Source organism: Prionailurus bengalensis, chromosome D3 (genome assembly GCF_016509475.1).
Source record: "Prionailurus bengalensis isolate Pbe53 chromosome D3, Fcat_Pben_1.1_paternal_pri, whole genome shotgun sequence".
Lineage (NCBI taxonomy): Eukaryota > Metazoa > Chordata > Mammalia > Carnivora > Felidae > Prionailurus > Prionailurus bengalensis.
Genome location: NC_057356.1, coordinates 82480003 through 82496422, shown reverse-complemented (window position 1 = coordinate 82496422; position 16420 = coordinate 82480003).

Here is a 16420-nt window from a genome sequence, read left to right as displayed (position 1 = left end):
GACTGCCTCTCCTGCCAGTTAATTTGGTTGCAAAACGATTAGTGTTAGAGCAGCACACTGTAAGACTCAATAATGAGAGCTAGTGTTTTCAACATTGAATTAAGGGTAGTATCGTTAAGAATGTTGCAAAAAAAAAGTATTAATTTGCATGTTCTTTTAAGACACAAATATACTAGGAGAGAGAATTCTTGCCGAAGAAAAAATTGAACTGAATTTTTACTCTATCCTCTGTTTCTTAGAATGGATTCATGCAATAGTTCTCGTAGGATATTGCATATTAAAAAAAAAAAAAACCTTTCAGCATTTTAACAATAATATTTGGGATTCAATCCTGTGGATCAGAGAACAGATAATAATCCATCCAAACAAGAGAGTTGAAGAACATGAGACAGTACAACTGATTATTCTCAAGAACTTTTGAGGGGGAGCACCCAAGTGTCTCAGTCAGATGAGTGAACAGTTCTTGATTTCAGTTCAGGTCATGGTCCCAGGGCCTGGAATTGATGCCCATGGCCACTCTACAGAGGCTGCTTAAGATTCTGTCTCCCTCTCTCTCCCTCTCTCTCCCTCTGTCCCTTTCCCATGCTCTCTCTCTCTCTCAAATAATAATTAAAAAAAAGATATTTCAAAATAATTTAAAAAAGAACCTTTAAGGGCAAAAATGCAATTATTCATAAATATGTTTAAAACCAAAAATTGCAAATACATCCCTATACTTATTGATCGTTTACTACCGTAAGACCAAATCAATTTACAGATTAAATCAATCTAAAGCTATAACCATCAAAATCCTAATTAGTAGCATTAATATTATGTGATTGATGATAACATTTTATAAACTAAATTTGTGATATTGGCTTTAATAGCACCAGATAAAATAGCTTGTTTAATATCAACTTGATCCTTTCAGAATCGAACATGATGAATCATCATTTGAGTCATCAATTTTAGAATTATTGTTGTATTTTTTGGATTTTATTATTTATTATTATTATTTTATTATTATTATTATTATTATTATCTTTTATTATTTTGATACACTGAGCAGGTTAATAAGCTATCCTTCATATGATATTAAAATAATTTTAAATGTGTAAAGATAAATTATTCATTGTACATCTTGGTGCAAAATAGACATTTAGGGTCTGTGCACCCCACCTGCTCAGCCATGATGGTATTATAATGTCAGACATCTATTGTGGATGCTGTCATGGGTCACCTCTTCCCTTGCTTCTACGTGAGCTATGGAAAAAAAAACAACATTGTAGATTGTTACTGTAATACCTTGTGACCAACTTGGAACCTAAACATTAAAAACAAATGAAAATATTGTCATTACACTTTTGTGGCATATTCCCAAATGTCAATTTATGAACTTCTTTTATAGACTAGCGAGATGGTGAAAACACAAAACTTTAACTGAGTTCACTGACACCATAGGCTACATCACTATGTTAGGCAGAATAATGACACGCCCCCAAAGTTGTCCCCACCTTAATCCCCAGAACCTATAAATACGTGTATTACCTTACATGGCAAAAGGGACACTGTGACTAAAAGTATCAACTTTAGGGAAGGGGTGGGGGCATGGGCAAAATGGAGGAAGGGGGTTGAAAGATACAGGCTTCCAGTTACGGAATGAACAAGTCACAGGAGTAAGAGGCACAGTTTAGGAAGTATAGTCAATGGTATTATAATAGCGTTGGATGGTGACAGGTGTGGCTACACATGTGGTGAACAAGACATAATGTATAGAGTTGACCAATTACTATGTTGGACACCTGAAACTAATGTAATATAATGTGTCAACTGTACTAAAATATATATTTATACCTTGAGCTGAGGACATTATCCTAATTATCCAAATGGGTCTAATTACATGATTCCTTAAAAGTTGACTTTTCCAGCAGAGGTTACAGCTAGATGCAGAAGGAAGAAGGACATGAGCAAACATATCTGGCATTGAATGTGGAGAAATGGACCGTGTGTTAAGGGATGTGGTTAGCCATGAGATATTGAGAAAGGCAGGAAAACAGATGCTCCCCTGCACCCGCCAGAAAGGAACGCGGTTCTATTCACATCTTGCCTGAAGCCCAGTGAGTCTGTTGTCAAATTTCTGACCTACAGAATAGTAAACTAATAAATGTGTATCATTTAGGCAACTAAGTCTGTGATCACGTGGGAAAGTAATATAGCGATCGCATGAGATAAAAATCCTATCATCGTAATCAATGGTCTAGCAGGGGATGCGGTCAAATATCTGAATTAGAAGCAGTGTGATTATTATTAAAATCTGGAAAGCAAGTATTATGACAAATTTACACAAGGAGCAGCATGGAAGCAGACTTGGGTTCAAGTAGAGGGTGACATCTAGGCAAATATGGAGGAAAGTGGAAGATGAAAAAGAGTCAGTTCTAGTCAGTATGTGTCATGGGCAGGCAGCCAGAGAGCAGAGCGTGAGTTAGGATTCCAATTAAGTGAAGCATTTCTGGGGCAGTATAGAATCAGATCGGGGGTAGAAGGCAAGAGTAGTGGAGAGAAGGGTCTGTAAAGAGGTAGCCAGGGGTCAGATCACGTAAGAATATCTAAACCATCTTGGGGAGTTTAGAATTTACACTGTGGGAAATGTGTTCAGCAAGGGGGTGACATTATCTTTCTAGCTCAGCTGTGTATATCAGGGTCCCAGTGTATCTTACAACGCAACATTGCCAGCTAACATTTGATTTAATTGGTTAAGAACCGGAAAGCTTCTTGGGTAATAATTCCATAATGGGAGATTTTGTTTCTCTTAAGCCCAGAGAGTAGTTTAACTATTAGGTAAGAGTTTTGAACTATCATCTTTTTTTTCCTTTTTATGTTTTTCCCCCTTCATTTCTCACAAACCTACAGTGTAGCATTGTTAAAATTTATTTTAAACACTTAATAGCTTATAATATAAGCTATTTTTAGTCTTTGGCTCAAATAGAAATTATAATAGCTGTGAGGAAATTATAATAGCCCTACATTCATAACACATAATTTATACCCAGCTTAGAATGGCTAAAGAACTCTCCTCCCATAAAAAGGTCTCAAGTCAAATGTTGCAAAGTTTGAGCTATGTGCATTATCTCTCATTTAGGTCACAATAGGGCAGATAACAGAGAAGAGAGCTCATATAATTGAGTACGTGGGGAGGCAGGCACTGTGCCCTATAGTGTGGATACGGATGTGAAGAATCCTCAGTTCTTCTCTTCAAAGAGCTTTGTAGTCTTAAAACAGAGACATGGATAAGTAAATAAATAATAGATTATGGGTGCTATTATAGGGCAGAGATCGAGTGGAGGAACAAAGGAGGAATTTTCCATTCTTCCTGGAGGTTTCTTGGTGATAGAAATCAGAAAGCCCAAACTACCATGTCCTTCCATGGTGCCTGGTGGATCAGCAAAAGGGAACACAAGACAGTGAGTAGAAAAATCCAGATCCTAGGTCTTGTCAGAACTAGACAATGCTATTTTTGCACCTTGCATGTTTGGAAAGTTGTTTAAATTCTTTGTGCTTAAGCTGCTTCATCTATACAAGTAAAGCATTGGTTTGTTGAGCTTTATTCTATGAGGTCTTGGGGTTTTGTAGAGGAACTTCAGAATCCCCTGGGGAGGTTGTTGAAAAGGCTATACTTTCAACACAGCTTCAACCAGAGAAACTCAACCAATGTCTATTTCACTGACTGGCTGTTTTATGCTTCAGAAAAAAAATCTGCTTTTAAAAATGTAAACATTTAATAATCACTGAGCAGCATTGATCTGTTATTGTATTCTAGGCCTAAGAGTCTATAATTCAGGGTTTGTTTTTGGTTTTGTTTTTGTCTTTTTTCTTAGTATTTCTTTTACAGTTTGTCTTCTTTCTTCTGGTACCATTATAGATTCTGGTAACAATGGAGCCTCCCCACAAGATTCGATTTCCACTTCGCTTGCATGCAAAGCCAGAAATAACTATAAGAAATAGATTTGACAGAAGCTTATCATGTTTCCAATCACCATGGAGAAAAGTCTAACCTTAAGTTCTAACCATTCCAGGTAGAAGGGATTATAAGCAGAAATGAAACATAATACCTGCATCGTGTAATCACAATTACCTGGGAATACAACATTTTAGATTTCATGACACCTTAAACTTCTTTCTCTTTGTATATGTGATTACCCACCTTCTGATTGTTACACTGCTCGTTAACATTTCCATAAAAATATAGGCCAGGAAACGAGGCAGATTATAATGACTACATTTAATGGCATTTATTATTAGCAACTTTTCCTGAAAGTGAGAATGAAGAAAAGGTTGAAACTAAGAACCAATAGAAACTAATAGAACTTTGGGGTTATTTATCTTTTTCATTTGTTAGTGCCTTGCTACTCTTCAGTGAGCTGCGCTTGGATAATTGAGAGTCTGCCATCAAATAAGAGCCCTTGAAATTACAGTTTTAAATATAAATGATTGTAAAGTCAAATCATACACACACTACTAACTTGTAGTTATAACAGATGGATTCAAAGATATTTTTACTTATTCAGGAATATGTCATTTCTTTCTACTCAGCCACCATTGATTTAGTTGCTAAGCAATTGAAGATATGAAGACATATAAAGAAATAGTATCTTGCCTTCAAGGATATTAAAAAGACAGGAGAAAAGGAGAGAGAGGCAGAGGGAGAGAAAAGATATAGCCATATGATCCGCAGTCTAGAACCACAAAAATTCAACTTATAAAAATTGTGCTTGGTTGAAGGATTGGTAGAGTAATGGAAAGTAGGCTCCTAAAGGAATAAAGTCAACAGTTTTGTCAAAATACTACTCCACATTACCAGTAAACAAACACCTTTTGCTCTACTTAGAAACCTATAGACCTTCTCCCTTTCCATGTGAATGCAATGTTCATTAACAATGACATTAAATGTACATTTGAAAACCTTCTCTTTCTTCCCCTTTTTTTCCCTCCTATAGATGACTGCATGTTATATGAGCGTCCAATTGTTTTCGTTTGTGAGTGTTCTGTTTTCCCAGAAACTCTGTAAGATGCCTATTTCTCTCAAATAACCCCATCTGCTTTCTTCGGGGCTTCTTAAGAAAGCTACCAGTCAATTATCATATTATGGGATTGAAGTTATAGCCTCTCTTTTCTCAGCATAATACCACGATGATCTTCATTTACATTAATTTTTCACCACAGATCCATCACTAGGCATTGGGTTCACAGATACGACCATGAGGCAGTTACATCTCTGTCATTTACTTTTGCTTATTTGAATTGTTTGCAAAACTGGAAGTGTCCACAAAAAAGGATTAGGGATTGTGTGTTGTGTGTGTCGTGGTGGGGTGGGGGGGGTGGTGGAGGGATTGGTTCTGGTCTCTTTGATTGTCATTTACAAGTAACTAAAGTCTTAGATAATATGTTCTAAGTATGGAAATAAAAGAAATCTTCAAGCATGAGAGTTTTCCCCATCCCTTAGAGAAAGTATGGAGGTACATGTCTTTCCATGATTCATCTCTGCTCTTGCCTGTAAGAGAAACATGCTGTTTCCCCATGCTCCCCCAATCCATGTGTCCCTGTGACCTGTGACAATCACCCCCATCGGTAGTGTATGTATCTCCTGGGTCAAGGCTCCCTTTGGTGCTATTTTGAGTCACTTCTGGAGTCTTTTACTTTCCAACTGTTGAAACTTAAAACTGCAGTTTGGAAGCTCAGATTCTATTCCCTGTCATCTCTGTTTCATAAGTACTTTTTTACTACGGTGGAACCGGAAATTGTTACACAATTTAAACAGTTCTCTGTAGGAATTTCCATTCTTCCAGTTTCACCTTTGCTTTTGTAAAAAGTCTTGCCAACATATTCTTGTGCTGTTGCCTACAAGAGTAACATAATAGCCCATTACAGGATCTCTGTCTTTTGAAAAATAGGTTTTGCACTGATGAAAAATACCATATAATATCCCAGTAATTTCCTATACTCTTCGAGTACCGCTTCTCACCACAATACAGAGGTAAAGCGATATTTATTTTTCAAAGGGGAATTGGTAAAGCTGTGATACACATCCTCTTCTTAGACAAATACGAGAGTAATAGAAGGGTATTGCCTTCATTATAATCGTAATACATTTTTATTATGTATACCCTTACCTAAGACATGATTACAATTTAGCACTTTTATTGTTAGAGAAAAAAATAGTTGGGTGAAAAAAAAAACCCAAAACTATTGCATTTAATGGAAAGAAGGGAAGCTGGATTACAGAACGACGTAGGTAAGCTCCCCATAACCTAAAATGGTCTTCCAATGAGCTTTGTCATTGTATCATTTATTTTCCCAAATCGTTGCCGATGAGATTCTTAGTTCTCGGAGGGCATGAGGCCATGGAGATTCACTCCATCCACTTATTTTGACATCTTTTTCTTTGCCAAATAACGGCTAGCTTTTATTGAACATTCGGTCGTTATTAAGAACCTTGCCAGCTAATTGCAAGATGTGTGACTTTGGCCTGGACCTGAATTATCTCCATTCCTGTTTCCTTGTTGTTAAATCTGAAAGAATAAATAGTCCTTTCCTCATAGTTTATAGGATTCTTGCAATGATTAGTTCAAACCCTATGCATAAAACATATAGATCAGGGCTGGCACTTACTAAGTACAAGTAAATATTATCTTATACATAAAGAAACTCAATGAATCTGCCCCAAAGCCCTACAAAGTAATTATTGTCTTCATCAATGCATCTGATATCCAGATGTAGATATTAAAGCTCAGAGAAGTTATTTACCTTACTCAGTCTTCCAACAGAAAAGCAGGAAGCTTAGGACTTAATTCCTAGCTTGGGTTGCTCCAGAAAAGACTACTAACCCACTGACATTTTGTGTCTCATTTCCTGAGTGGCTACTATGCAGAAGCACTTGCCAGGCCTTAGGGACACACGGATAAAGTTTTAGTAGAAAGACTCCAAACTTCCTGGCAGCCAAAACAGTTCAAATGCTGGCTTTGTCACTTCTGCTGGGACCTTGTTAATTAATCTCTCTGAGCTTCAATTTCTGCATTTATTAAAACAATGGAGATAGTAACAACTATCTTCCAATATTGATGTTGTATATGTTACATGAAAAAAATACATTGTGTGGGGCACCTAAAAGGTGTGCTAAAATTCAATTAAAAAAATAGTAATGAGGCACCTGGGTGGCTCAGTCAGTTAAGCGTCCCACCTCAGCTTAGGTCATGATCTCACGGTTTGTGAGTTTGAGCCCCGTGATTGGCTCTGTGCTGACAGCTCAGAGCCTGGAGCCTGCTTCAGATTCTGTGTCTCATTCTCTCTCTCTCTGTGTCTCTCTCTGTCTCTCAAAAGCAAGTGTGCTACTTCTGTCTCTCAAAAGTAAGTAAATAAACACTTTAAAAATTTGTAATAAAAATAAAAAATAGCAGTTACACTCTACTAGGTAGAGAAGATCAACATTGGCAAAACGGTCCGTTATGAAACTTGAACCCTGAAGGTGAAGACCAACCAGTTTTAAACAAATTACAAAATGGACTACCTAAACACATTTTGATAAATACATTGAAGAAGTACACCTCAATGACTGTGTGCAATGCGGGATCAGGTCGTAGTCGGTTGACCCCATGATTGGAGGGATACAGCAATGTGGTCAGTCAGACAGGAGGAGATCTGGTTTTTATTAAGGTATAGAACATTAACTATTATAATTTCTAGGTTTAAAACTGTGACTTCACTCTTTCTCCTATGAACTCAGTCAGTAATTGAAACACAGCCTGTGAAAGGGAACTTGACTTCCTAGGGACATATTTTGATTCATTTTCTGGATTCTCAGAGATATTAATTTCCAATTAGAGTTACAGAAATGAGAAACTTCCTCATCAAGACTACACTCGATTTGGTCACAAAGATGTTCAAGCCGTTACCTTTGAAGCAGGTGCACACTGATACTTTTCCATTCCTAATCCACATCCTACCTACGATGCCTTTTCTCTGTTCTCATCATCCAGGCAATAACACAAACTCCTTTATAGATACAGACAAATATTTTTCTTCATACCAAGACAGTTAATTCAATTTTCAAAATCCTAGAGCGAATGCAAGAACATTGAAATGAAGAAAAGTATTCGTTAACTGTTTAATATTAATGCCCACTAAAACAAAGTAAGTGCTGGAAATGTTACAACACCCCTCTTCTGAATATTGAGCATGAGTATTCTCCCTAAAATTGAATAAATATAATTTTTTTCTAGCAGCCCCATGAATTATATCTGTTCTACTCTGTGATGGGATTATGGCATAAGCTCTAAAGAAAGGAGCTGTATTATTTGTCACTTTTAAAATTTTAATAAGTGTAATTTAATCAGAGTGTGGAATGGAGTAAAAAAAGATTATTCCTTGTTTTCTTTGCACATGATTACAGTTGAATGAAAGTGAGTATAAATGATTTATAAGGGTTTATAACTTCAGTAACTGGATTTCTACATTACTGAAGAATGACAAAAGATAAAAATAACCATACTTATTGGACCACAGAATCTTTTCTTGAGACATTTTATTTCTTTATTACAGTTATAAAGGAATTCGCATTTTAAGATTTTCTTGATTGAACATTTAAAGTTTTCTAATGGTAAAAATGATGTATCATACATAAAATTATATTAAATATAAAAACAATGTATATCACTTATTACCCAGCAGGAACCACTGTTAAAATCTGGAGACAGCTCAGAAAGCTCGTCTAAGCATCCAAATACATAGTGATAATATTGCATATTCTATTCTCTTAGGATTTATAATATTTCTATTCGAGGTTCTGTTTCTCCTTCCACTCTTATTAATGCTATTTGCTCCTTTCTCTTTTTTTTTCCTTATGAAAATTTCCTTGTTTCAGTTGAATCTATTTTATTGTCATTTTCCCCCAAAAAACAGTATTTAGTTTTGTTGGTCAGGTCTTTTTTACATTTTATTAATTTCTATTCTTGAAAACATTATTCCTTTGTTCATACTTTTTAAATATTTAGACTACCTTTTAGATACCTTTTCAATTGAATTTGAACTTCTAACATTTATTTTTAATCTTTCGCATTCATTTTAAATAAATGCATGCTTAGCTATAAATACATTTCAACATAAGACTTTAATTGTGTTTCGCAAATGTTTGCTATTTTTCTAAAGATTTTTCTAAAGATTTTGTGATTATTTCTTCCTTAACCCAAGACTTTTAGAAGAGCATCTGGATGTTTTAAGATTTTTAAATTTTTATTTCAAAATTAATTTGTTTTAATAAAACAAATTTGTTCTGAATTTGTTCTGAATCATACTAACTTTTTCAGATTTGTTAAGATCTTTCTTAGAGCTTATATGCCATTTAATAAAGGTATGTCAATTAAAAATTAAAATATATATTAATTTTAAGTTGATTTTTAGAATGTATATTTTATATTTATTGGGGTCAAGAATATGTTATTTAAATCTGGATAGTTTTATTGGAAGATTGAACATTTTTTTTCTGAAAAATATTTTCCTTATGAAACTGTTTAAAACATCCACAATGATTATAAATTTGTCAATTTGCTTTGTATATGTAAGATTTTGCTTTTCCCTATTTGTTTCCATGTTATTATTGTTTAAGATAAGAAGTATCACATTGGATAAAGGAGGTCTCACTCTAATAATACGAAGCTATTCAACAAGAAATAGTAATATTGGCAACATACGAAAAATACAGTATTTTCTCATGGCAATAATGTTCTCGTGCCTTTTTAGGTAATTTTTTCATGCCATTTATTTTACTTTTTGGTTGTTGCTTGGTTTTTTTGTTTGTGTGTTTTGTTTTCCTCTACGTTTTATTTAAATTCTAATTATTTAACATCCAGCAGAATATTAGTTGCAGGTGTAGAATTTAGTGATCCAACACTTACATACAACACCCAGTGCTCATCACAAGCTCCCTCCTTAATTCTCATCACCTATTTTTTCCCATCCTCGCACCCACCTCCCCTCCAGTAACCCTCAGTTTGTTCCTTTAATATTTCTAGATTGTATTTGTCATATAAATGCTTAATGAAATTTTCCAATAATTTTTATACTGCTTCTTATTTACCCCCTACTCTTTTGAAATCTCTAGACTGTTTTCATAACATAAATGTCTAATGATGTGTTTTTCCATCGAGTTATCTTCTCCTACGAAATAATCTACCCAAATATAATATTCTCCATTTACTTCTATTAGGTGGGGATCCATTACTGTGGTCCAGAATTTTGTTTCACCTCTCATAGCCATAAAACTACAGTATAAAATTATTTTGGGCGTGCCTGGATAGTTCAGTCAGTTGAACGTGTGACTTCGACTCAGGTCATGATTGCACGGTCCATGAGTTCAAGCCCCACATTGGGCTCTGTGCTGACAGCTCAGAGCCTGGAGCCTGCTTCATATTCTGTGTCCCTCTCTCTCTCTCTCTGTCCCTCCCCTGTTCACCCTGTCTCTCTCATTCTCTCTCTGTCTTCTCAAAAATAATTAATCATTAAAAAATAAAATAAAATAAATAAAATAATTTTTTTTTAAGTAAAGAGTCAATTTAAGTGACTAACCTCTATGATTTCTTCCACATTTCTTTCTTCTTTCTTGGACTTTCTCCCTTTAGTTTTATCTAGTTTTGTTTCCTTGTACCTGATTCTTTCACAGCCTTTTTATTTAAGCAATTCTGTTTCTTCATATAGCTCTTTGAACTTCTTAAATTTAGTTTTTTGAACGCTTGTCAGACTGATTCAAAGAATGAACTTTCTCTGGAGTGAAGTCATATTTCAGTTGTTGATTCTCTTGGCTAAGTTCAGCACCTGCTTCCTTGGTTATAGAATTTTGGCCTCGTTGTTAAATATACAAAAAACCTAAAGCCTGAAATCACCGAGATACAAGTAAAAATGTACGCTGATGAATATCTCTAGAAGAAAGGAGTGAGACATTAAACTATGACAAAGCCCCAAAGACAAATCAAGCGTCCAGAGGTCCATGAAGAGTAATGATGGTCTGTGTTAGGAAGGCACATCTGGGGAGGAGTATACAGGCGCTCATAGGAGCATCCGGTTATTACCTGTCCAAAGGCCAATCGAGGATCTTCTCTTCAATCGCTATGACCTCCCCATACTCACCAATGAACCTAAAATAGTGTTTACGTTCATTTCTCGACAACCGACGGCTTTAAAAAGCACCCCTTCTTCCAATTTTAGGCTTGCAATGCCATAAAAGTTGACATTTTGTTCATAGAAAGACCCAAGGCAGGTCCTCTCTGCGGGCAGCTTTCCTGCATGCAACAATCAAAGCACACGGGTTCTTCCAACGTGTGCTTTTTTACTTCCCCTTGGGAGCTCGGTCTGGCAGAGGCAGGATGGGAGGGCAGGGAAGACGGGGCTGTTTGTTACACTCCGTGTCTGAGCGCGGTCCAAAGCGTATGACAACTGCCCCCAGGCGAACGCGGGTATGCAATCTCATCCCCGACGGGACAGCTGGACAGCCTCTCCCCAACCACCAACCACTGTGAAAGAGGGGACATCACATCGTGCTTGACAGCTTGCTGGCCCCGCCACGGGACCCCTAAGACTAAAACATCTTGTCCTTAGACAAACTCTGTCAACGTCACCTTTCTACCCAGGAAAATGTGAACTCGCCTCATTCGACATCATCGACCCTGGTGACTAGGCCAAAATTGTCCACAGGACTTCTATTTTCCAGGATCTGTTGTCTGAGCGAGCTGGCCTTCTAAACGCTCATTTGAAGACAAGTCTAAGACCGATTTGCCATATGGGGGTAAATCACTGATAAGGAAACAAGGCTAAACAGGATAGCAGGGAAATTTTCACTCTGAGGAAAACTCCATTAATTTAAACCAAAGCCTGGATTCTTCTACCGTGAGGGTAATTGGTAGACATGCAGACCTGAGGGGAACATTTTCAGTGATTCTGTCATCACCCAGGCATTAAGGTTACCGCCCAACTCTCACCATTATTTTATTTCCCTTTGGGGATCAGTGTTTTGGGGGAGGGAATAGGGTTAATGACAGGACCAGACCGGATGAAAACTTCAGGAGTATTAGAGATTTATAAAACATGTTTGTTCATTTTTGTGATCTATTTAAATTTATTTCTGGAAAATGGATTTGAGGTAAGAAGGGTCTTACAAAAAGTCTTGAGGTTTTTCCTCTAAGCTGCTTCTTTAAATGAAATATATAGCACAAATACACTAAAATTGCATTGCCTAACTACATTTTTACTCTCTATCCCTAGAGCATAAAAGTCTGTGCACACTCTTAAGACAGTACGGAATGTGTTTTTTAGGAATTATTTAATAATTGCCAACTTTCCCTATGATTATCTTCCAGGCCTCAACATTTTCCTTCTAAGAGATCTATTGCCTGTTACGAACAGTTTTTCTCCTCCCTTGGCTGTTCAATAGCAATTTAAGGGCAATTTAAAATTTAAGAAGTAATTACGAAGAAAAATTAAAATAGTGGTCTTCACATTACTCACTATATAAGTTAATTTTCAAAGTAAAAAAAATATTTTTCATAGTAACCGTTTCTCTGACAGAATTTCCCAATATAAAAATGCATATAAAATATTAATGCTAAAAGCTAAAGAAATGGTAATGGGAACTTTTGAGAATTTAAAGCAAATTATCATGATTAATTTAGCTTCACCTCTAAGCAATACTAAAATGTTCCAAGCGTGGACACCATTATCACTCATATTTTGTCTTTGTGAAAAGTTAATATTTTGAGTGCTGATGTCCTGAGTATCCTGTATTTCTGTTGCTTGTTTTCAAAGTGGTACATTTTGGAGGTGACTGTCTAAATGCAACAGCTTTATTCATGTGATTTATTTTTACGTCCAGATTTTTGTGCTAATAAAGCTGATTTGCTATCTGGATATACATTTTACATATATACATATTTAAATATTAAAGCAGACCTATCTTATATCCCAAACAATGGGATATATCACAGAGATGTGAAGTATATCCATATCATATATCCCAGAACATTCCTGCGTATGGCTACATGCTTCTTTCTTCACTCATAGCCAATATGAAGCGAAACATGGAAAGTATAGGAAGCTAGGAAGAAGACCTAAGTTCTAACTCATTTCCCTGAATTAGTTAAGTGTCCTTAAGCCACCAACTCAATTATCTGTGTCTCCTTTCCTTCACAGAGTTTATGCCAAATTTTCACAAGTTTTTCAAAATGATCAAAATTTAATATTTATGAACACATACAACTGTATCTATTTATGACAAATGGGTGTTTCGTTAACAATAATTTGTAATCATCCAACATTGTCATTACTACACATGAACAAGAATTAAGTACCCCTCCTCCAAACATGGCCTCTTCCACTTTTTCCTAGGGTGGATAAACACTAAGTTGTTATAAAACATATCCAGTGATGTTTGTCAAATCAGAAAGCAGTAATTTTGAAGGCGGCGTGTTGCTGCACAATTGTAATTCTATTAATGTGATGATTTCATCCAGTTCCACATATAATTCTGTGCTGACTGATGTATCCGTAACACGTTTCTTTCAAGACTATAGAGAATAAATGAATGTAAAGAACACTAATTCCAAAGGAAATTATTGATATTGATGATATTGATATTGATATATTGATATTGATATTGATATGGTCTTATTAATTGGGCCATCATCAGTTTTTATTTTATTTGAAAAAATGTTTCATGTGCATAAATTTTGATGAATTATAATCATTGAATCATGTCACACACATGATTTTTGTTTACTTCCTTTGTATTTAGTTATTCATTAATAATGTAACAAACACCACAACTCTCCACTGCCAATAAGATATAATACCTTGAAAATAATCTCCACATATATACACACATGCCCCCCCCATCCTATCTACCCCCTCTCGGAAGTAAGCATCCTCCTGAATTCCATATCAATCATCCATTTGCTTTTTAAAAATAGAATTATTGTTTTAATATGTATCTCTAAAATAAAAATACCCTCAATATGTTATGTATTTTATTTGTTCTGTGTTTAATAAAACATATCACCCTATCACTTGTTAAAATTAATTTTTTCCACTTTACCATTAGGATGCTATGATTCATCCATATTGTTACATATTAATGTGTAGTCAATGATTTTCTATAATAGCCCAATGTATAAATATAAATAGCTTTCCATCAGTTCCCCCTTGGGTGAGCATTCTGGGTTTTTCTAGGTTATTGCCATCGTGAACAGGGTTGGCATTACTGTTCTCTTCCATGTACTGAATTGTATACGCTGAAATTGTCACACAACTTAGCAGAGAATTCCTGGCAAATACAAGTTTTGAAGGTCCAACTTTAAGAAATAAGACAGATGATTTTCTGAGGAGGTTGCTCTTATTTGTGCTTTCACAGTCAGTGGAGGAGAAGCCAAGTGCCTATGACTGCACAGCACCACTTGATATATAGACTTTGTTTTTCCATCAAATAGAGAAAAATATGGTACCTCAGAATGTTTCAGAAGCGCATTTCCCTGACCATTGATGGTTTTCAGCAGAGCGACAGAGCATGAATGGAGGAGGGGCAGAGAGAGAGGGAGACACAGAATCCGAAGCAGGTTCCAGACTCTGAGCTGTCAGCGCAGAGCCCAACGTGGGGCTCAAACCCACAAACCGAGAGATCACGACTTGAGCCAAAGTCGGACGCTTAACCAACTGAGCCACCCAGCTGTCCTTCTCTTCACGTGTGTAGATGCCAGCTGCTTCCTTTTGGTGAGACGTTTATTCATACATTTTCTTATCTTTTTAAGGAATTCTGAGCTTTTAAAAAACTTCACTCATAGAAATTGTTTTTTAATGTATTTATTGCTTCTATGTCAAAGACATGTTTTTGTTTAAAATTTTCTTTTATACTTTCTTTAAAGTGTCTTTCGATAAGCAAAGTTTCACAATTTTATATTCGTCTTATGGATCATTTTATTTTTTACATATTGCCAATTTGTGTATCTCATTTAAAATCTCTCCCTACCCTAAAGACTAAAAGACTATTTATATGAGACTAAAATATATGTATTTTTATTGTCTACTACTTTTTTAAATTTTTTAAATGTCTGGATTTTATTTTTGGACACGGCTTGAAGTGAGAATTTGGTTATATCATTTACCTATAAATAACTATTTTCCCTTCTCCGGTTACTGAATAGATCCTCTTTCTCTAGAGGAATGACATACCACTTTGCTATCTATCAAAATTCCATAAATTGGAACACTTTTTTGACTGTCTCTTTTCCACTGTTTGCATTGCTTTTAATTCATGTGGCCAACATCTTCCTCTTTTACGAGGTTTGTTATACCGATTCTAAGTCTTAGTCCTAATATTTTTGTTTCTGATGAAGTTCACAATCCAGCATATTGACTACCTTTTGAAGTAATTTGCTCCTTGAATGATTTTTTTTTTTTTGGCTTTTACCAGACTCAACTCTGTATCAGCTACCCTTTCAAGCAACATTTCTTGCAGATGAGCTAGCTCAGAAAGTAAGACCCCTAGGCAACAAAAACCTATGGTTTTTCACTCTTCACCCAACACAGCTCTTCAGGCAAAGGTTTTAATCTTTAGCCTCTAGAACAACTAGCATCAGGTGAAAATGCTCACTTGGTTAATATTTATCAGCACTGTTTTTGCAAAGAAGAAAATACGAGAAAATGACTCCTGGTTTTTTTTCCCCTCATCTACTCTCAGTCCCGGGGTTCCTGCTCCTGCCCTGATTACACCCCTGAGACATTTGGTTGAAGGTATCTACATAGGACTTGGAGAAGGTGCAGTTTGTTCCAAGACAACAGTTGGAATTCGGGTAGATTTCCAATCAGCCTTCTGGACTGCTTCCTTATTGTAGGTGAAAGCCATCACCTACCAATTTACATATATATATATATATATATATATATATAAAATGAGGATTTTATTTCCAATAAGTAACCAATTGACTACCACAACCATTAATACATCAATGATTCTGCATTTTCAGATTTTCTCAAACCTACTTGGTTTTGTGAAAACTGAAATGTGACTTTCCCCTCATTCACAAACATGCAAAATGGTGAATGGTGGTGATTTGTTTGTTCTTTTTGCTGTTTGTTTCTAGAGTTTTGTTGTTGCTGTTGTTGTTGACAATTTGAGGCCATAGATATACCAATAATATGGAAACTAAAGATTCAATCATGCTTAGTGAGAATGGAGAGGCTGTACTTTTGCAATTCATATAGGGGAATAGTTAGGAAGTTCGAAATCATAAGAGGTCTCTCTGTAGTTCTCAGTATTAATATTTGAGGGGCACCTAAGAAGCTCAATGTGTTAAGCATCTGACTCTTGATCTAGGCTGAGGTCATGATCTAATGGTTTGTGAGTTCGAGCCCC